This window comes from Frieseomelitta varia, unplaced genomic scaffold, assembly GCF_011392965.1.
Source record: "Frieseomelitta varia isolate USP_RPSP 00005682 unplaced genomic scaffold, Fvar_1.2 scaffold_763, whole genome shotgun sequence".
In the NCBI taxonomy this organism is placed as follows: domain Eukaryota; kingdom Metazoa; phylum Arthropoda; class Insecta; order Hymenoptera; family Apidae; genus Frieseomelitta; species Frieseomelitta varia.
Genome location: NW_025110549.1, coordinates 3,814 through 26,399, shown reverse-complemented (window position 1 = coordinate 26,399; position 22,586 = coordinate 3,814). Strand labels below are relative to the sequence as shown.

The following is a 22,586-nucleotide window of genomic DNA, read 5'->3' as shown; positions in this document are numbered from 1 at the left end:
ATTCTAAAATATCTGTTCGACGGGAATTCCACTGTTCAAAATTGTTTCTATGTGTGACACTACTTTCGACAAAAATTCCACAAAATGTTTTCTTATACGCTTTGTTTGAGCAGAAGTTTTTTTAAAAAACGAGAATAGCCTGGTTTAAACACCTTCGCGAGTGAAACGAGCAAAAGTAAGAAAGAAAAAGAAAACGGCAAAAAGGAGGGACTGTCGCATTATTTTCTTTTCTGTTTTCGTTTCGCAGGAGCCGTTGGTGGCGAAGGCGGAGACGAAGATGACAAGGAGAAAGAAGAGGAGGCCGAGAGAGAAAGGCAAGAAGCCATCAGGGAGGCTGAGGAACGAAGAAAGGAGAAGCATCGCAAAATGGAAGAGGAACGGGAGAAGATACGGCAGGAAATCAGGGACAAGGTAAGGGAGGCAAACGCCGTTTCCATTCTCTCCGTCTTCTCTTTCTGCCTCTGCTCTCGCCTCGCGCGCAGAGGAAAAGAGGAAAAGGTCGCCCCCTCGGTATGGGGACGCGTAAAAGGAAAATCAACTTTCGAAGAATTATACATCGAGTCAGCGTTAATTCCATTTCGCTCGGCGAAATTCAAAGGGCTTTCGTTAAATGGCCCGGTCTCTTGGAACAGAAACTACCCAGAGCCAGGGCTGGCTCTCTTTCGCTTTCCCGCACGATATAATAAACAAGAGTTTCGCAAACGTTAGTCCGTTCTTCTGTGAAACTGTTCGATTGTTCGGCAACTTCGTCCCGAAACGACTTTTCGAAAATGCGCTCTCGTTTCCAACTTTCCTTTCGTCTCGATCAGCTTCAGGTTCTAATCCGATCTCTCAGGGAGAAAACTCAGCGTCACGTTCGTAGCACAAGAGAAGTTGAAATATCGGCGAATGTTGAAATAAGAAATATTCACCTATATTGTGTCTTTTATTTATAATAATTTACTGACTAATCCTTCTGGGGGGACGTTGTACTTAAATCCAGTCAACAGACTTTCTCTTTCTGTAATCTGCTGATAATTATAACGAACGTATATATACATTTGGTGTTGTACGATGCGATGTGTAATATCTGAACGGATGCTTAGAGTGAAAGCTATGATAATGACGTAGAAAGAACAAAAGAATTTTAGAAAGAAGAAATATCTAAAGACGGTCCTAAATGAGTCAATAATTCACGTAATTCGGTATAATTCGCATAAACTAGACATTTCATTGCTTTGAAAATTTAAAAGATGCTGGATGAGGTTGAAACTACTGTGTCATTAACTCTCGTATACTACACTTGTTCTAGTAAACCCGCAATGATTGCGCGTTAATGATTGCTTTAAATTTAAACATCACATGTTAGAAAGATACTTTTGCTAATTTTATTTGAAGCGATGCTCCGTATAAATAAATAAAAATAAAAGTTTGCCGAGGAAAATAGTATCGGTGCGTACCAACAAATTGTTCATAATTTCTTTTCTTTTTTTTTTTTTAATTCCCTTTTAAAGTTTCATTCGCCGTCGTCACCAGATTAATAACGTTGAAAAGCACATGTGTGCCAACATTTTATAATATTTTCAAAATTAATAACTCGAGAGTATCTAAACATCTCTGAACAGTACATGTAATTTAACTTGGATGCGAATTCGCGTATATCTGCGAATTCCACCCGAAATACGGCTAAAAGAAGCTCGTGCTGGTATCAAAGCCAATTCGTGTGTCTCTGTTCTTAACAGCCTCAAAGGAACCGAGCTCGTTCGTGATACCCGCGCTGAATGGAAGAGTAACTGGAAAGCCGTATGAAAGATAAAATACTCCGAATCGAAAGTCTCGCGCTTATTTACAAATGTAGACTACTGTGTGTGTGTGTGTGTGTGTGTGTGTTTCGAGCGTTGAAAACCCTGGGGGGAATGTAAGATACACGGAGTGGGTGTGTATCGAGTGCCTTCTGAAGGGAGCCAGTGAAACGGCCGAAAATTTCAAAGCTTCTTTTTTCGACGCCGGCACTGAAAAGCACCACTGGTTCGAGCGAAATATTTTTCTCGATCATTCTCTGGCCGATGTGCATCGGCCTAAAGATAACCTCGAATATAACCGGTTACTCCGGCGAGTAACGAAGGATCACAAAGTAAATATCGAGTACGTCGCTTTTCTTCTTTCTCGCAAACAGCGAGAGATTTTCTTCAATTACGAGTTTCATTTTCCTTCGATTCTCGGGCGGCGCCTATGCTCGCGGGAAACCGCTTGCGCGCATTCTTCGAGGACAAAGGATTCTTCTCGCTCCTCGCGGCGAGCTAACGACGGGATATCTCGGAACGTCTTTCTTTTCATTTCATGCCCGCCGGAATAGGAACACCTGGGCGTTCGTTTGTCGATGGATTCGTTCGGTTGTCTGCGAGCTGGCGTCGTTGTTCAAACCTGAACCGCAACCTTTCATTTCACGTCACGTGATCACGTCTCTCCGCTCTTTCTGCTCGCGAGTGCTCGTCTTTTCTATCCCTTCCTCCTCCTCATTCGCCTCCAAGGAGTCGCCATTAAGAATATCGTCGTTCGTTCGTGGTCGAAGAACGCTTACAGACTTCTCCCTCTTCGGTGGTGTTACCAGGTCTCGTAATATCACAATGAAGCAGACGTCGACAGAATTAATTCCAGCCGGGCTCTTTGCGCTCGTTCGCCGGGAAATCTAATATTTTATTATCAGCCCGACGTCCTCCCTTGAAAGTTCTCGCGTTACCTCGCGAACGCCACGAATCGAACACCGCGAAGATTATCGCGTAACCGCAATGTCCTCCGTCAGCTGCGGCAAATCTCACCCTCTCTCCCTCCACTTCTCTCCAACGGCGTGAAAAATGAGCTCTCACTCGACTCGCGCCGAGTTTATTACCGCTGACAAATCATCGATCCTTTTTCAGGTTTGTTTCAACCGTTCAACAGCGTTCGACGAGTTTGCAAGTTTTCGTTATTAAGGATGTTGTTCTGTCCTTTTTCGTCTTTACACTAAAACTTACCTTAAACACTGTTCAAGACTTGATCTGACAAATGACGAAAGAAAGCTATGTGCATATGTCGAATGTCATTAGACAAAGTGTGGTACAATGCCTCTGACACTTTAAATTCCACTTTCATCACCCATGTAGGATTTTACAAACAATCTACATTTAAAATTCGACTCGCGCCGAGTTTATTACTGCTGACAAATCATCGATCCTTTTTCGGGTTTGTTTCAACCGTTCAACAGCGTTCGACGAGTTTGCAAGTTTTCGTTGTTCTTCTTCTTTCGTCGTTAAGGATGTTGTTTCATCTTTACTTTAAACGCTGTTCAAGACGTGATCTGACAAGTGACGAAAGAAAGCTATGTGCATATGTCGACTATCATTGGACAAAGTGTGGTACAATGCCTCTGACACTTTAAATTCCACTTTCATCACCCATGTAGGATTTTACCAACAATCTACATTTAAAATTCGACCCACAATTTTCTATCATCAAAAAAGTCGCGATACTTTTTCTAATTGGGATCGTACAATTCACCATAACTTTGTAAATTCCATCGAATATTCGTCGTCCCCAGAATGTCATCCCCAATTAACAAGCAAATCGAATCCTGCAGAACTCTGTTGATTCTGATCGCTGGCAAATCAATCCCACGATCGACGAATTTTCAAATTCTGAACCGCTATAAATAGTCTCGTTAGATTATCTCGTGCGAGCGGTTATTAATCGGTATTTGGCTTGATCTGGCTACGCATCTTTGACACCATTAATATGAATCAGGCTTAAGAGTACGCGTGTTCAACGAGATCTTTACCATCGTTAGTACATAATCATCACGCATTGCAGGTGAACCATACAAAAGCCTGTCCCCGTTGGCTCACTGATTTAACGACCGCACGCGTTCACGTTGCGCGGAAATAGGAAACGAAATTGAAACTGTTTTCGACGAGGTTTTCAAAAGGTTTTCAAGAATCGCGCGGCAATTCATACCTCGCCCGCTGCCCGCTCGATTAGACATAATGCGCGCGCTAAACCCTTCCAAATTGCATCGTTCGCCGACAAAGCTCGGCGTGGCATTTGCTGCATACTTGATAATTCACCGTGTCAATACGAAATGGAGCAATTATCTAACGAAGCTGACTTCATAATTCGAGGGCGATCGGGACGGTCGCGCTCGCGCGTTTTGGTCGGCGCGGTGCAATCACCGCTAATTAGTCGTGACTGGTCGATGATACGTAACCGTTTGATCAACGAGAACCCATTGTTCACGGCTTGCCCGCGGTCTCGTAATCGTCCGCCGATAATGACACTAACGAATAATCCTCGACGCGCGATTATTTTCACGCAGCAGGGGGAGAGAGCGGGTGAGGGTGGAGCGAGCAAACGGTTCTGCAAACTTTTCCAAGTGGCCGGGGCCAATTTCGATTCGCGGACAATGCGCGATAATGGCGGCCCCCTTTCCACGCCACGGCGCGAAAAACACCGTTCATTTAGCTGGTTTCGAGGCAGAGAGCGCCGGCGCCCTTCCCAAAAACCAGCCGCTGTTATCTCCAAAGCCGTTTCGCGATTAATGCGTTTATTTTACTAAACTGAAGTTCAGCCGCGCCAAGCGGTTTTCCTTTACTCCGTAAAAAGAAAAAAAAAAGAATGTATATACTCGCGAATATTTGCAATCAACTGGAACCACCGAGCCGAGCCGGAGGACGTTGCAACAGTGTTTGGGGCCAGTGTTTAGCGAATAAACGGATAACTCGCGCCACTGCTCATCAGCTCGATGCAATTCGCTCCATCTGCAGCTCCCGTGCAACGGTGTGCACGCGAATTTCATCAAAGTGAATTGGCAATTTGAAACGAACGCTTGCTATCTTCTCTGTGAGAAATTCTTGGGATGTAAGCGCGAATTATTGATTTATTGGAAGACACGGTATATATTTGATCCTTTATCGTTTTTTTCTTTTTTTTTTTTTTTTTTTTATCACAAATTGGCAATTTGACGCGTACCATCTCCTTCTCTGTGTAATTATTAGGATACAAGCGCGAATTATTATTCATTGAAAAACAATGGCAACGGTATGTTTTTTACCTTTTATTATTTTTATTGGAAATTGGCAATTTGGAACGATGCTTACTATCTCTTTGTGTGAAATTAGTAGAATGTACGAATTATTTATTTATTGGAAGACATATGGCGACATATGGTCATATCTCATCTTTTATTGTTTTTATTATAAATTGGTAATTCTTAGAACGTAAGTACGAATTATTCATTGAAAGGCAATTTTATTATTTTCATTACCGGGATAACTGCGGGTATTAATGTTATTTGCGCGGCTGTGACATCAAAATAAATAATATATTTTGTTATTTAAAATTTTTATTGTTATTTAATTTCATTTAACTGCGAGTATTAACGCGGTTGTTTGCGTGGCTGTGATATTAAAATAATACAAAAGAATGTTTGTGGAAACGAAAAGAGGAAGTATTTTTTAAAGGAAATTTAATAATTTAATTAAATTTAAATAAATTTAATTTAATTTAATTTAAATAATTAACAAAGTTTAATAATTTAAAAAAAAGATACTTCCTCCTTTTCATCCTCTCGTACAATTCACTTTAACATTGGAGCGGACAATAAACCGGACAGTTATCCTACGATATCCTTTCTTTTTTTTAATCCGGCTTGAAACGAAAGAACCCGACAAATGGATATCGTAACCGCAAACTATACACTTTGCACAAACAAACGCATAAGCTAGAAATTCGAATCGCCAAAGAGTCAAAGCGAACTAAACTAAAGTATCCTGTTCGTACGCGGGCCAACGTAATCGCGTTCCTCAATTTCCCGACCTCGAGCAACTCGAGCAAATAACGCCGGCAGAAAACGGCGGATAATTTATTAATTTCCACGGGTGGATATTCGCGCAAGGATTTCGCGATTACCGTGCAAATATACCCGAGGAAATAGACAACGGTGAAAAGAGAGGTATAATTATTCGCCGGACAAGAAGACGTTAATCCGGCAAACGTCGCCGAAAAGATAAATTGTCCGGGATGGGTGAGGTTTCGCGGCGGGCGGTCTCACTCGTTCTCACGTACGCGAGAGCCTTCCGCACCAAGAACGGTCCCGACTTGAAATGCAAATTTGATTACGAGGCGAGTGCTACGAACCCGTCACGTTCGCCTCCTCTTCTTCCTCACGCCTGTAAATATGCAGCATGTCCACGCGTGCACGTACGCGTGCGCTTTCCAGCACGTGAGCCACGCGCCTAGCTTGTTTATCACGAACCTGTGCGAGATAATTTCCGCTCGTGCTGCACGAACTTCTCTCAAATAAAATCGTCAGGGATGAATCTTCGAAACTTGATTTTTAAGTAACTAGGTCCCTGATAGACGAACGATCCGAATTTCATCCGTCAGGCTTTGTCAATAGATTTTTCAAATATATTGTAAACACCAGACTGTGGCTAACTGGCGGCCCTTTGCCCCCACTTTCCTGACCGCCTAGCGCTATCCCCTCCACTGCGTTGAGAGTGTCACAATACTCGCATATAAAATGTTTTCTTTACGACGGCTGCTAAAGGAAAATAGGGGAATTAGTTTATATGAACTAATTTCCATGCTTCAGTGTCTCTGAATACACCATAAGTGTATTCCGTTTCCGAGATACAGGAAGAACTACTCATAGTTATCGAGTTGAAAAGTTATTCCTGTATTCATTGAAATGTACTCTTTTGCGTTTAGATGCAGGTTTCATGAAATGTATTTATTAAATGCAAGAACCTAGTAGAACATGTAATGAATTGATAACAAACATCAGAGAGACTGCTATTAATTACATTAGTAACAATCTTGCTAATATTATAAGCAAAGCACGCAGTGACCAATTTCTGTAAACCACATAAATCATCGGTAAAAAAATAGCTCAAAATAAATTGATTGTCAATTAAAAGTTAAACAGTTTGAATGTATCTGATTACTTGTGGCTATACTACTTTTTCTTTCATATCTCGAAAACGAAGACGAATCGATCCATGATGTATGTAACTTTGTATTGAAAATGATCTTCCAAATACGTTGACAAAGTCTGAGGAGAGATTTGAAGATCCGGAATACTTTGTATATAATCACTGTTCAATTTTAAACGAGATATACATATTTTTTAGGAATTGACTTTGGAGTTGATAGATTAGATTAACTTAGATTAACAAACTATATATATACTTTTAAATAAAAAATTTTATATCATTACAGTATCCTCGTAATTCAATCCCCAGTATATTAAATAAAGTCTTAGTATATTCTGACCGATCCCATAAAATCAATTTGATTAAATTTGAGGTTCAAAAGTACGCGAAAACGACAGGATTTTAAATTTCGGAATCTCCAGATCCCGAACTGCTCTCCGTTCTCTAAAAATTATTAGTCGAGATGAAAATGTTTGCCACAAAAAAACGAAAATGTTTCTTTAAACGGGGAAAGACGCGGTTCATGTTACCACGGGGAGGGGAAAAAAAAAAAAGGAGGTCTCTTTGAAGCGTTGGTAACTCTTGGCGAATTCAGCGACGAATGTTCTGGCAACTTTTCGCGGCCGCGGCGGAGGACTTTGTGAAACATTCGCGAGCGCACCTGGCGAAACGGAATTGTTTATCGTGGAACGTATAACAAAGCTGGCCGTTGTTTGCAAGTTTCCCTTCCATCAAAGCAAACTCGATTCTTCCTTGTTTTTCTTTTTTTTCTTTTTTTTTTTTTTTTATCGCGGGACTAAAAGTGAGCTGAGCACTGCGAGAAGAAAGGGAATAAATATCGGAATTCTCATAAAACTTCATTGAAACTTGTTCTTATATGGAGCGTGCAAAACTGAGGAACAAAATTTCAGACACTGCTGAAAGATCGCCAAGCGAACGAGCACACAGAGAGAAAGAGAAAGAGAGAGAGAGAGAGAGAGAGAGACCGAGGATGGAGAGTATCGAAAGAAAAAGATAATTTCTCAGCGTTTCTCTGTCATTCGCCAGAAACCATCAGCACAATGCACCCAGTGTTCGAAAAGTTTTCCAACACGGTCGATTTACCGCGAAACAAACGACGCGGAATGAAAAAAAAAGAAAAAAAAGAGAGAGAGAGAACAAAGAGCGGAAAGAGATGGAAAAGGACAAACAGATGTCACGCGAAATCGTACTATTGTCAATCCTGATGTATTGTCCTGTCAGGATGTAGTCAGCGGGGCTGACATGACCCAGATGGAATCGAGAGCTCTTACAGAATAATCGAGAGAGAGAGAGAGAGAGAAAGAGGAAAAAACAAAAAAAAATACGTCCCGGTATTGCATTGTACGCATTAAAATGAATAACTCTCGAATCATCGGCGTGACGTCGCGCAATTAAAATCTTTCGGCGTGGCGTTTGTGTCGCGACGAGTGCCTGTAAAATTATCGCCGGTAAACGCGTTTGCACGACGATCGCCACCACTTTGGAAATGACCGTTCCGATATCAATGCCCGATTGTCCCTAAACAATTGAAAAGTTAATAGGACGTTGCATTTGACGTAAAAAAAATTTCCGATCGAGGATCGTCGGGTGAAGGGCGCCGAGTTCGAAATGTCACCGGATATGCATGTACTTCGACGAGACGCTCTCATTTCCGTGGTAACGAAGATATCCTCGATATCCTCTCGACAATGTTAAATTTCAATTACCCTTCGCACCGATACCGCGGACAATACAGGATTAAAATCACGTTTGTCAATTGTTTTCCAAGTTTCGCCACGTTTAAACTCTTCATAATTGTGTAAAATCCTCCGACCTAGTTTTATTTAGCACACAATGTAATATTATATACAGTATGTTGTATATTATATAATTGATACTACAATATACATGTGTATTATAATGTGTAAAAACTTCGGGCCTGGTTTTATTTAGTACATAATATTGTAGTATTATATGTACAGTTAATACTATAATATACATATTGTAATTTGATAAAGCTTCAGGTCTAGTTTTATTTAGTATATAGTGTTATAGTATTATATATATTGTATATTGTATATTATATAGATAATACTATAATATGTATTATATAGTATATTATAGTATATAGTATAGTATAAAATACTACACTATCTATTATATAGTATATTATACTATATTATATTATAGTATATATAGTATACAGTATAGCATGTTATAGTATATATAGTATAGTATATTAGAACATATATTGTACATAGTATAGTATAGTATACTATATATTATATAGTATATTATAGTATTTACAGTATTCACGCTGTACAAAATCGTTAGGTTCCCCTCGCAGATTCCAACGCTTCGCATCGCCGCGATATCATTTCGACTCCCGTGGAAATTTACCGCGAAAAATACGCGGATTACGAAAATTGAAACAGTTTTGCACGACGTCACGTAGGAAGCGACCATCGTCTCCGTGCCTGAAACATCGCTGGCTCGTTAAATGGAACCGAACTTCATCCGGCTCTATCTCGTTACCGCGGGATCGAGCTCCGCCAGCTGATTTCGAACGCACGCTCTTCAGTCCGGCTGTTTAACTCCGGTACAAATTTAAATTTCCACTACGGAGACTTTTCAATCTCCACGGCAAATAATCCGCAGAGAGGGGGATCGCATTTTATCAAAGCCCCTGCCGCGACGAGAAATAAAACGGTCTGGGCAACCGGTTCATCCACGGGTCTTAGCTTCGTTGCAGCGTCGAGGATCGTCCGCTCAGAATTAATAAAGATTGATACCTCATTAGCCGAGGCTATCGAGATACTTTCGCGATACTTTCTCCGGACCTCTTGTCCTCTTGTCCGGCTCTCTTCCAGCAACATGAGAACGGGGAGAAACTCACGATATAATAACGTTGCTGATCCCCCTGAGAATAAAGATGTATTCTTTAAGCGGGCGACGCTATTCCGCAAGAAGCTTTCCCTCGGTAATCGCGCCGGCACCACAGCGGTCAAAGAAAATCCGATTACCAAGCCTCGGCTAATGATCATCAAGAAGAGATTTCGTTATATACGACCCTTCGAGAAATTCCTGCTCGCGGAATATCCTACGTAGGATAATTAAAAATGTCGCCTTTCGTCCTTTTCGTTTCGAAAGAACGAAAGAACGTTGCGAAGGAGCTGATAAATCTGATGGCAATTCGGGCTCGCTTGCTGCTCGGACCGAGAGACGGCGAGAGCAGAGAGGAGCGAACGAAATAACAAGTCAAACTTGAGTTTGAGCGTGGCAATGTATTTTCTATTCGGTCACGTCCACTCCACTCCGTGAAGGAATAAAGTCGCGTAGTAGAGTCGTAAATTTAACGAAACGTACGAGATAAGTTGCCAACTCGGTACGCGGAGGAAATTGAATCGGATCTATGACGACGATTTAAAAATGCAAGAGAAAAAAAGAAAATGTATCAGGGTCAAGTTTGGGACGAGTTTGCGATCTGGGTCACGATCGTGCAGGTCGACAGGAACGTCGAAGGAAATTTTAAAAATTGGCGAAAATATTTTCAAGATATCGTTAACATGTTATATATCGAGAATGATAACAATTACGTGTACGTTCTTTCAAAATTAACGCAACGAAATAGATATTTAATTCGCGAAAATTCACGTCTAAATATTCTATCTGTAATAACAAATTTATTATAATGACAAACGGAAGAAATAAAAGAACATAAACAATATAACAACAAAAGGAATATTTTACAATCACCGTAGCAGCCACAGAAAAGAAATTCAAAAATGGAATTGAAAAGTTTATTTCGAACAAAAAGATATGTACGATAAAAAAACGCAGCGTTCACTGTCGAAATTCCAAGTTATGACGAGCACGTTCGAAACTTCTTCCTCGCCCAATTAGGAACGAACTTCTTCGACCACGAAAATAAATATTGAACGAGTCGTTTCGTAACGTTTCTACGCCGAACGTGAATTTCATTTACGCGAGCATGCAAAACGAGTTATATTTTTTACGCGATCCGAAGAAGGTCGTCTCAATTAACTCGGACAATTAATTAAAAATCCAGTAGACCAACATCCGTTCGTCTCAATGAAACAATGAAAGCAACCCACGCAACTGAAGCAACGACATTCGATGGTGACGCTGATGGATTTGTTTCAATTAGAAAAATTTTCCCCGACGTCTTGACATCAAATTAATCGTTTGTGTGTGTATGTGTGTGTGTATGTTTCTTCGCAATTATCTTTTCTTACGAGGCAAGCAAAGTTACGTAAAACAATTTCAATGTTTGAAAGTGGCTGCTGACGCTGCCGACAAAATTGCAACGCTATTATATGTATATATATATATATATATATATATATATATATAAAACGAGTTCAATTTGATTCGCTGCACTGGCGTGTCCATGATGAAATAATACTTTACAACATGCGCATGCCTATGCAGATTTTTATGCATGCTGTCCAATATTTCCGTTCCAGACACGTTTAGGTCAGTGTTTTATCTTCAACCGCTCACGTATGGTTAATAGATAATGTCAATTTCTTATTAGAATTAGTTTCAATTATTAGGCTGATCAAATAGTAATCGTGGTTTTCAAAGGTAAAGGCGAGTTTGCCGTGAGAAACAAAACTTTATTAATATAGTTTGTTCGATTACCTTTGATGACTCCGCGTTAAAAAAGTTTTTTTCTTTTTTGCCAAAAAAGAAAGTTCCAGGATTTGATATCTTCAGTAACAGTGAAATTTACCGAACCAATTCTGGCACTGCCATAATTTTGAAGGCCAATTCAACCTTCTTCGCCATTGCATGTCAGATAATTTTTTATGAGCTTGCACAGCATTTTTTTTCCTTTTCGAAAGTAGTACAGCAAAATATATGACGACAATGTTCCCTTTTCTTCTTTTAAAACAAGCATGAACAATCAGATATCAGGTTACGCGATGAATTTGATAATACAAAAATGAAGTTAGTTACGTTTTAAGTAAGAAGGTTTACTCCATTAAATAAACATATTACGAGATTTAATAAGAAACTATAACAATAACTATTTATTTTAACGTATGTATAACAAAATCTTTATGACGATCGTTTGCTCTGGTTCATTCTTAACAACTGAGAATACAGTATGTTTTTTCCGTTATTTTATTTTCTTCTTTCTTCACTTGCAATCAACGTCGCCGTTGTTGAACTTGTTTTTTTTTAAAATACGCGCGAAGTCAATCATATTTTAAGGTATACATGTACGTCTGTTAGAAAAAAAACGCAATTACTTATTGGCCAACCCAAAAGGGAATATTTATGGCAACCAGGTTATCAGTTGAGAGTTCAATTGAAAATAAAGTGATAACAACGAATAATATAATAAACTGTTACGAATAATTTTATTAGAAATTCTATGATAATTATTATATAATATATAATATAAATATAATATATCTATAATATAGTAATATTATATATAATATATAATATAAATATAATATTTCTATAATATAGTAATATTATATATAATATGTGATATAAATAATTATATAAATTATATAATTTGGCTGAGGAATATGTCTCAGTTTCATATTAGAATATATATGTTTGTTTCAGTATTAGAATATTTCCCGGGTTAAAAACAAAAGTTCAACTATGTAATTAACTGATATTGGCAATATAGAATATTATAGCGATTTCTAAAATTTATAACGAATTCTACAATTATTACACGTAATCTTGAAATTATTTGGAATCTTTGGAATTTCGTAAATAATTTCAAAACTCAGATTCGAGATTCCCAAGAATTACCTTCTTTGATAATGATCGTCGATGTACGATTCATTGTTTTCTCACGACTCTTGCAACTCTTGTACCTTGAACAAATTTCCTCCGCGGGTTCCTCAAATCGTTGCCTCGTTAAATCGTTCCTCCTTACAATCCGACAGTGAGCTCAGTTGTCTTGATGTCTGCAAGTGTCCCAGCATTTACGACCAACGGAAATCGATGAGAAACGAACGACCCTATGCCACAAATCATTTTCAAAGGCCGGTGGAAATATCGGCGAAGATCGGGAGGGATGTTTCGGAAATGAAGAATCTTTGGACGAGGGTCTGGACGAACGAGCATAAATTCAAGGAAAAAACGGGCTATCCAGGAATATCCATATGAAATGAGTGTTCTAATATGATACGTTGGGATTTATCGTCGTAGCAACCTGCCAGTATACCACGATCTCCGACAGCAATTTCGTAGGAAAAAAAAAAATGAAAAAAATGCCGGTATCATTCTCCCCTAAACGATCGATAAGTGTTGATAAAGGAGAAATGGAAATTGTGGTTTCGCCGGCACCACCCATCCATCTTTGAGTCTCGTTAATGCGGTTCTCTCCAACTCGTCGGCGAATCGCGAATCGTTCGAAGACAAAAGTTCGCATTTTTCCACCGTTTCGCTCGATATAACGCGTCGTTCGTTTTTAGAACTCTCGGTCTAGAAAACGTTGCCGCCGCCATCTCCGGCACTTTGTTCCATCGGCGGCGGGTTTCCTGCTCTCTCCGAGAGATCGTCGAAGGAACGACATTATTGCACGTTGTCGTGACCAATCCCCATCGACGTCGTCGTTCCACCGTACGCTCGATTTTATTATGTACTTTATCGAATCTCTCTCGTAACAGATGTACCTTCGAGGGGCCCAACGTTCCATCGAACGGCTCACTTCGTTCGTGCACAGGTCTCTCTGTTCAATTGTCTTCCCCTTCTTAAAGTGTGTTCTTCATGTACCAATGACGATTGACGAAGTAAAGATGATAAAGTATAATAAGAAAATTATTTTTAATTTTATCCATTTAGGTAACTGTTTCGTTCAACCTGTTTCTCGTAATAGTAAATTTTTGCAGCTTACTTGCAGAAAATACTTGTTACAGTTTCTGTGATACATTTTGCGAGCACTGTGTATTTATAATGTTTACTTTGACCAATGATTCATATCGCGTACTCGTTATTTTCGACCGAACCGTATACTGCAAATGACTCGTCGCTCTCTTTCCTCATCGGTACAATATCACTGGAATTGTCGAATTCGCAGAATTGTCGACGAAACTTGAAGCTTCATCGAATGAAAACATGATCAAAATATATAGCACAACGTGGTCGAGTAAGTGACAGACTTAAAAGTCTGTTTATTTAATTACATAGAAATTTACTAACGCCTTAACCCCTTGCGCTGGCAATTGATTGCGGACCATAACGAGTGACCAAACCGTTACACAATAATTCAATGATAGAATCACTGAATAGAAATTATTAAGAAATAATAAACTTATATTTGCTTTGTCTACATGGTTACCACCACCCGGTAACTAAAATATATTTTAGAAGTAAAATATATTTAAACCTGTGAAAATGTTGCAAATTTGGGACAAAAAATTCTCGACGTGCGTGGCAAGAGGGTTGACAGAATTCTGTCGACTACTTCTTCTCCGATCTTTAAACAAATCTGCAATCATATAAATATCAGACGTGGTACACCAATGTACAAAATGACTTTACATTATTAAAAAATAAAGTTCTAACGTTCCACTCTGAATATGTATCTTGCATTAGCATCGTACAAGTTTATTAGGGGCTAGGTTAAGGGTGAAATTAGGCTACGGACAAGACCGGCCGAAAATAGCAACGGATTTCGTAATTCATGTCACGAACGACGTTGTTACGTTGGTTAAAGTCCTACCCAAGAATAGAACGATCCGGAATCGCGAGCCGGCCAGATACGAGCCTTTTTTTTTACATTTCGATAGGATCCGTAACCGGTGGAACTACTTTAATACTGTTCATAACACGCGAGCACGCGATTCCCGTGCAGTCACGAGGAGATTACGCTCGTTACAACCACGAAAATCGCGAGCCTCGCCAGCCTCGCCCTTACAATTCGTTCGTTGTTTTATCATCAAATATACAACAGGTCATTCCAACTAATTTACATCGCACGAACGTAAATTCGAGCCGAATGATTCGCTAGCTTTCTTATTCCCAAATTGTGGCGCGTGTAATTGGAGGGATGTAAGTGACAGTTTCATATTCCTCTCCTTTTGTTCGATATCGGCTAAATGGAAATAGAATTTTTCAAAAAAAAAAAAAAAAAAAAAAAGATTCCAAAGAAGAGAAAAGGAATTCCGTTTAAAATGGAATTTCGAAAAATAGCATAAAAAGCAATCGACATTTTTTCTACATTTCGCTTTATACCCGATAAATATTCAGAAACGCAACTAGTCGCGCTAGACACAGTTCGCTTCAGAAGCACGAATTTTTTTCGATCTCGTGTAAATCATATTTGAAAAAAAAAAAAGAAAAAAAAAGGAAAACTGGAATAACAAAAATAATCGACGTTTCGCTGTTCGCCTCGCGTTCACGTTCTTGATTGATATTCAAAAATTCAACTAGTGGATACGGTGATTGGACGGATCGATGAGTAATCGCAAGATCCACGGCAAAAAAAAAAAAAAAAGAAGAAAAAAGAAAAAAGAAAAAAGAAACGCGGCCGATAACGCAGATCGCGTGCGCGGCAAGTATAAAAAATGGGCTAGAAGCTGAAGCAAGGCTCCCGACGAAATAAACGAGTTGAATTATGGATGCATAAATATATCGGGCAGGTGCAGAGGAACAATATTATCCATGTAAATAGATACGCGACGGTGGCACGCCTTCTGAACTTGGCTGAATTTCATAACACGCACCCCTTGTCTGATAAGTATTGCCAATAAATTTACGATATCGTCGTAACTCGCGCTTAATGGGCGGCGCGACAATACGACGGTGGATAAAACGTGGACACAACCTTGGATCTTGAGCAAAGAATAGCTGGCTAATCTCACGGTCTCGCGGGTAAACAAATGTAGACGCGTTAACAAACACAGATCAAATACAGAGATAGCCGCCGGAGGAAGATGCTAATGAACTTAATGAATACCAATGAGGATCTTAGTTAACGCGTTCCTCTGCTACCATTCTTCGTCCTCTGGCTATTTACGTTGGATTTATGCAAAAGACTTCGCTGCTCTTTCCCTTCCGATTTATTTCTTTATCCCCCCCCCCCGTCCCCTCTTTTCTCTCACTTTTCACAGCGAAGATCATCTTTCCGGTCGTAAGTTTACCGTTTCGTCGTCGATGTTGCCGTTTGTCCCATGATCACCTCGCAATTTTTCCATCGAAAATGTTTCCCCTCCGTGTTGAACGGCTCGTCCAAATATTGTTATTCGAAATTTGAAAAGTTCTGCCGCGCAGAACTGCCGTGCATGTTTATACGACAGGATTGCGTATCATTTCATGCGCAGAGTCAGCCGCAGTGCTAGCCGAAAAAGAAAAAAAAAAATGGTAACTGTTGAAAACTTCGACAAGAAATTGAAACGTTGTGGCTTGTCATTCGATGCTTTCTATCTTCAGACAGTGATACAAAATTCTCGACACTAAGAACTCTTTCACGAAGATTTCAGATGACAGATTCTTGCATTCGCGTTATACATCGTATCGAATTTATCTCGATAGCGTCGAAAAGTGTCAAAGTCATTGAAATCGCTGTGTGCATTGCATTCTGGAAAGAATCCAGCTCTCATTTAAAATCACAATCCGTGCACGCTTAGAACGTTGCACACGCGTTATGTATTACTTTGTCCCATCGATTATCCGCGTTAATATCCGACGAAATCGAAATCACAAGACGATGGTCATTATTCCACCGGCGTCGGTATGAAATTCAAACGGACTGCGAAAAACGAAATAATAATAATACGCTGGAAATATCGTCACGTGGCCCGTCAATGTTCTCGATATCCAAAAGCCGGTTGTCTTCCTCTGTGGAGATCGACAGAGGAAGAACCGGGGGGGGGGGGGGGGGGGGGGGGGGGGGGGGGGGATATGAGTACACGCGGCTGAAACGGACAGAGGACGGAAAGAACAGACGAGGAAAGTGTAAAATGGAGAGAAGAGAAACAGACAGCTTTCCAATTTCACAAATTCATGACCCACGGAAACTCCTCCGGTGTCTCCTCGCCAGACTGACTGGTGTCAATAAAATCGCATGGAAATACTGAGAAACGAGACCTCCGGAGGGGGAGGTTGGTGGCTGCGTATCAAACTGACGGGAAGTCAGGGGTAACTCGGTTTTAAATCAGCCGCCAGACTGAGGCGCTCTCTCTCTCTCTGTCTTTGTTTCTCTCTCTCCTGCTGCTTTCCTTCACTACCAGTTTCATCTGAGCACTTCGACTTCGATTGATTAAAAAATTAGAGAAGCAGTTTGACAATTTCGCGATAGCCGCGCGAGTCTACGTTATTGTTATTTGAGAAATAAAAAATAATCATCTTTCTTCGATTATCCTCAAATGGTGTCGCGATAGATGACTGTAATTTGTATCGTATGACAAAAATTTAACACGTTCGCTGTCAGGTATACTAGTCGATAAATTAATTATATCCGAGAGGCATAATAGCGAACGAGTTGAGGCATTTAACACGTTGACTGCTACTGGTGGCCATAAATGTTTTAGAACAATTGAAATCATTAACATGAATATCATTAACACTGAATTTTAAATAGCATAAATAGATAATATCACGAAACGAGAATAAAACTTTCTTGTAATATATAATATCTTGAAATTGATAGATTTTAATAAATTTTTTTTAAAAAAATATTTTTAATGAAATAGAAATTTTAAATATGAAATATTTTGTAATATACAATATCTAAAATTAAATATTTTGACAGTCAGCGTGTTAACTTTATTTTGTATTTTATATTTTTTTATATGGACAGATATATAATTAAGTCAAACTAAATATTCCAAAATTGTACGACGAATTGTAGAACCTAAATTTCAAATAGAAATAAACCAAATAAAATCAAATCAACTTTCAACGATGCCAGTTAAGAGTTAACGGCTACTTTTGGATGTGACTTTCACTAAATGCGAGTGTTATTAAAAATTTAGAAAATATAACATCACGCATTACAGTCCGGACCATAACTTCCGGAAATCGTATGACGCTATAGTTATTAATAAGTTGGCTATAAAACTACTTCACGCCACGAATATATGTCTACACACCAAGTACAAGTACAAATAAAATTAGCACGAATTCATCGAACCCAATAGAAGCTAATCGGCTTCGATCACGTAAGACGTTCGAAACGAGATTTGTCCGTGTAACTGCGTCTTCTTTGCGTAACTGATGACACACATGCATCGTTCACACGGGGCACCGTTAGATCGCCAGCTAAGTTACGGTTAAATATCGTTCTGTGAACAGTGGGGCTCGATCAAGCGAGGCACGAACTACGTGTCAAGCTAATTAGGTTTCGACGCGATAATTAAAATCCGGCGTCTGATCGATATCGTGTTTAACACGAATGCCCCAGTGGGCGTCAAAGGTGACGCTGACGAAGAAGAACGAGAGGAACGAGAAAGAGAAGAAAAAACAGAGAGGAGAGAGAAAAAGAGAGACAGAGAGGGCAAGGGGGGAAACTAACCTCCCCGCGAAAGTAGAGGGCGAAGAACAAGACGGCTGACAACGTAAGAACAACGAGCTGCAACCGGGACGAGGTCGAGGAGGAAGGAAGCAAGGGAAACGACGACGACGACGACGACGACGATGACGACAGGAGAAGCGAAGAGAGAAGATTGAACTTAACTGGGGTCAAATTGACTCTAGTAGGGAGTCCCTGCATTCAATATGGCGACTTCCTAATAGAGTCAGGCTGACTCCTTTTAAGACGTTCAACGGACCATCGTGAAAGTACTTAACGGATGCGCACGTCGAACCGAGTTAAGGCTACTTATATTGCAAAGTGTCGGTTAATGCGATAAAAGCATCGGCGAGTGAATTGGTATCGGTGCCATTATTCCTAGAGCGGCCATGTGTCAGCGTTACGTGAACGGAAGGTGGCCAGAGGTTATACGTAGCTTTTAACACAACGCACGCTGTACCTTCGATTATTTGTAACTGTCGATGAAATGCGTTGACCTACGATTTTAAATTATCTAAAAAATTATACGTTTGCTAAGACTTTCTGTCGGCGTAGGTCAGACTCGTAATTTGGAGATCAAAGAATCTGAAGGTAGAAAGTACTACTATGTACTAGTGGATGTTTGAAGTCTGACCTTCAACTTTCCTTCCGATTCTCCTCCAAATTTAATTCACAAGAAATCAGTTGTGAAAATTTGTACGAATACGTGCGTTACGAGGGTTCATCATTCGGCGAATTTAATTGTCATGACGTTACATGCCGATCATTTCTGCCAACAAAGCGAAACGAGCATTTGCAACAACTTTTTCCGATCCTGCATGCAATGAACGTAGTAATAAATTCGTGCTTCGTAGAAAGCGCACCGTGAAATTACAGATTTTCATGCAGGCACAGTTACCTACGGGCACGTAATGCCCAATTAGAAAATTAATTTGCGTAATTGGAAGGCTAAATTTAATTAAATTTCATTAATTACAACGTACTGATTAATCAAATATCGTTAGCGAGACAGGCTGCGTGTCGGTGGCACTTTAGAAATTGTTTATCGGTCGCGTACACGTAAAAATTAAATAGCAAACTGCCTCTCTCTCTCTCTCTCTCTTTCTCTCTAAATAAATAAAAAAAAGATACGAAAGTGCATACGATGCTCCAAAATATAGTCTTCGTCGAATCTTTTGTACATCATACATGACATATTCAGAAACTATGGTTTCTACGAACCATTCAAACATCTAAATCAAACAATACAAATATAGGAAAAAATAAAGGAATGATAGGTCGAAATAAAGAAAAAAATAAATAAATAAAACAGAGCTGCTAGACGAAACATTACTACATTAATACTGAGAAGATTCACCGATACTCGGTTTCTAGTCTACTCTGCTGTGAACTCCGTTTCTTCGATTTCATTCGCAAAAAAAAAAAGAAAAAAATGTCAATTTGCATAAACAACCGCGGCCCACTTACCAGCCGATCCCATTTTCCTTCTCTTTTCTTTTTTTCAATTTTCACGGGACGCAAACAACACGACAGAAATATTCGCTGAGCGTACGAAACGGTAGCCATGATTCGGCGGAAATTGAAATTGAACACGCACCGGCGATTTGCCAGTTACAAAAGTTGATGGGAATATCGCGATGTCATTGCGCGCCAAATTCCTTTAGAAATGAAATCACCGAGCGAGTGATACGCTTGTATAAAGAAATCGTAATTAATGGAAACAGTTCTCGTTCAGCGAAAAATCGATCTTTCACCTCTCTCTCTCTCTCTCTCTCTCTCTCTCTCGCTCTCGCTCTCGCTCTCGCTCCCGCTCTTTCATGCTGAAAATACGCATGGAAACGCGAGTCGGCTGTTACGGCCCCCCGGGATTCAGCAACGAACAATTTACAAATAGCTGCGTTTGCTTCGTAACCAACGGCGCTTGTACCATGCTTGCGCCGTCACGTGACAATTAGGCTGATTGTGAGAGACAGAAACTGCGCGAATACTAATGCTGTAACAAGATAGCTAGGCTACATTGACGAACTAGGGATTCCGGTAACACTTGCAAAGTTTCCGTCGTTACGAGCACGTGTTACCATCGAACGACGTTCAAACACCATGAACATAGTCTGTTTCTCGAATAGCTACGCTATCGCGCTTTACGTAAGATCAAGCTGCCTGGTTTTAAAACCGCACGTTTTCGATGATAATCCAAGGTCGACCTCTTGCGCTGGAACGACGTGCCACGCACGTCGAGAATTTTTTTCTCCCAAAATTGCAATATTTCCTCAATTTTACGTATTTCGTTTTACATTTAAGTAAAACGAAAAATAGCAACAAGCAAAACAAATAATTTATTACTTCTCGATCATTTCTATCCAGCGATATTTCTATCGTACCGACCGAGTTCAGAAAGAAAGCGGCGAATTGTTGTGTACGGTTCGGTCACTCGTTACGGTCCGCAAATCAGTTGCCGGCGCAACGTGATTAAACGAAAGAGAAGAATAGGAATAGGAATTTGTTTTACAATATTTAAGCGATAATGATTCTGCCCAGTCTTCTAGAAAAGTTAAAAGTTGTGTTAAATTACTTCTTCCTTTCATTTTCGAGTCTTCCCTGCGTTATTCATTTTAACACGGCTTTCGCGTTTTCTGTCTTCGAGTATCCATCTAATTTACTAGAGATCATTTACAAGAAACTTTCCTACTAGCTGCGAATTTAGGTAATTGGGACGGTAAGTTCTATTAATTAGGACGTCAAATTTTGACACGGCTACAGAACATCCGTGGCAAAAAGCTCGTTTAATCAGTCTGCCATTAATCATCATTCTAACGACTATCTGTTCGCAGTGGAAATTTATGTGTTCCATCAGTTAGCTACGAACTAATTTCACTTTTCTCCCGTGAAAAACTTCGCTACGATCATAAGTTAATCTCACGTCGCTTGATCTTATTGTAACTCTGCATCTGTCTCTTCTGTCATTTTCCTGATAACCTGAATTAATTAGCACCAATTAGAATCGAATGTGTGTGTTGTACTTTAACACCGTAAAGCGCGTAACTTTTGTCTAAATCCACGTTGCATCGTAAACGCGGCATCAATGTATCACTTCTTGAACAACATTTTAACAAGAAAAAAAAGAAAGAAAGGAAAAAAAATACTGGGCAAAAATGTCGCAATGCGACGTGGCTTGCAGATGCGACGCGTCTAGGACGCACATACGGACGCAGCCATCCTACACGAGTATACAAATCAGAGAACACAGCGCCCGTAACGAAAGAACGTTTGAAGACTTCCGGCCGCGACACGCGCCATTGCGAAACATCGGCTGAAACCCAACTTTTAAAATTCAGAATTTAGAATAACAACCAGATGAAGGAGAGAGAGGACATTCCTCCAACAATTGCAAACGTCGTAAATTCTGCAAACACATTTTCGTCTGTAAACGTGCAGAAGTATTAGCCGATCGGGACTTTTTGACAATTCGTTGACACCATTGTGAAAAGATTGTGGCTTTCGTTTTGAAACGACGAATCGTACATTTCATCGAATATTTCGCCAGCACGTTCCACATCTGGTGGAAAAGAACTTTCAAGTATGCATGTACATATTTTAATGCTTTAATGTAGAACACTCTACCGTGGTAACTATGACTGCATAGACAACCATTGTCTGAATCAAAACACTCCAATACGTCTAACGAAAGCGGTAGTTCACGATAAATTAAAAAAAACTATGAAATAATATACTCGCGTGGTACACATTTGTTAAATATTCTATGTAATTAACTCTCCAACGTATATTTTGGATGCATAGAGCCTATATTACTATTCAGGTCAGTTGTTCCTCGTTCCAACATTCGAGGATTAACAATTATGCTCGTGTCACACAAACAGTTTCATCGGTTTCAAAGAACTTGCAGCAAAGAGCATCCGCCAGACGCAACGTCACAACTTTACGCTAGACACGGTCGGAAACATTCTATCGTAGAGCGATATGCGTTGTGCGTGTCGAGAATCATTAATTAACGTCAGGATCAGTGCATCACATTTGACATTGTTGGGTGGCACGAGCGTCGTTTATTCTCGCGCTGTCTGTCTCCTTCACATGGCGGCCTCATGGTGTCGCGACGCGCCATCGTACACTCCATT

General features: G+C 39.9%; 1 long non-coding RNA gene across 1 annotated transcript; it reads left to right on the top strand.

The window, feature by feature from the left end:
- The first annotated feature begins 246 nt into the window (after positions 1–246).
- LOC122535759 lies at positions 247–20,859 on the top strand. The gene is made up of 3 exons (XR_006308254.1): positions 247–411; positions 6,764–6,771; positions 20,848–20,859. It is a non-coding gene; the product is annotated as an uncharacterized LOC122535759 (long non-coding RNA).
- Positions 20,860–22,586: the final 1,727 nt, after the last annotated feature.